Raw genomic sequence first — 1074 nt, 5'->3', positions numbered from 1 at the left:
TTTGTTAATATGATGAATTACATTAATTATTTTTCTTATATTGAACCATCCTTGCATACCTGTTATGGTCATGATGGATTATTTCTTTGATGTATCATTGAATTCTATTGGCCAGGATTTTACTCAGGATTTTTGCATCTATGTTCATAAGAGCTATTGGCCTACAGTTTTCTATTTTGGTGGTTTCCTTTCCTGTCTTTGGCATCAAGGATATCTTTGCTTCATAGAACGAGTCTGGGAGAATTCCCTCTTTTTCTCTTTTCTGAAATAGTTCATGTTGGTCACAGTTCTTCTCTGAATGTTTGATAAAATTCACTTGTAAAACCATCCGGTCCAGGGCTTTTTTTGGTTGGAAGTTGTTTTATTACCTTTTCAATTTCTTCTTTTATAATGGATCTGTTCAGATGTTGAATTTCTGTTTGTGTCAGTTTAGGTAGGTTTTGTGTTTCTAAGTATTTGTCCATTTCCTCTAGGTTTTCATATTTATTTGAGTATAGTTTTTAATAATATTCTAATGTTAGCTTTATTTACTTTAGCTGGTTCTGTTGTGATGTTACCTGATTCATCTCTTATTCAGATTATTTGTGTGTTCTCCTTCTTTTCTTTTGTGAGTTTTGCTAATGGTTTGTCGATTTTGCTGACCTTTTCAAAGAACCAACCCCTAGTTTTGTTGATAGTTTCAGTTGTTTTTCGGTTTTCTATTTCATTGATCTCTGCTCTAGTTTTTATAATTTCAGGTTTTTTAGAGGGTGTTGGGTTTTAAATTTTTTGCAGAGTCAATGGTCAATTTTTCCTGCCTTTTGATGTGTTTGTTTATTTCTATAAATTGACCTCTGATTACTGCTTTGGCTGTTTCCCAGAAGTTTGGGTAAGCATTGTTTTCATCGTCATTTGTTTCAAGAAACTTTTTAATTTCTTTTTTTTCTTTCTTCTTGTACCCAGTTGTGTTCAAACGATTTGTTGTTCAGCTTCCAAATGTATGATTTTTTTCTTCTTTATTCTCTTGTTATTAATTTCTAATTTTATGGCATTGTGGTCAGAGAAGATACTTTGTATAATTTCGATGATTTTGAA

Source organism: Elephantulus edwardii, unplaced genomic scaffold (genome assembly GCF_000299155.1).
Source record: "Elephantulus edwardii isolate Elephantulus edwardi_28Jun2011 unplaced genomic scaffold, EleEdw1.0 scaffold00366, whole genome shotgun sequence".
Taxonomy (NCBI): domain Eukaryota; kingdom Metazoa; phylum Chordata; class Mammalia; order Macroscelidea; family Macroscelididae; genus Elephantulus; species Elephantulus edwardii.
The sequence above is the reverse complement of the archived record's forward strand: the minus strand, read 5'-3'. Positions refer to the sequence as shown.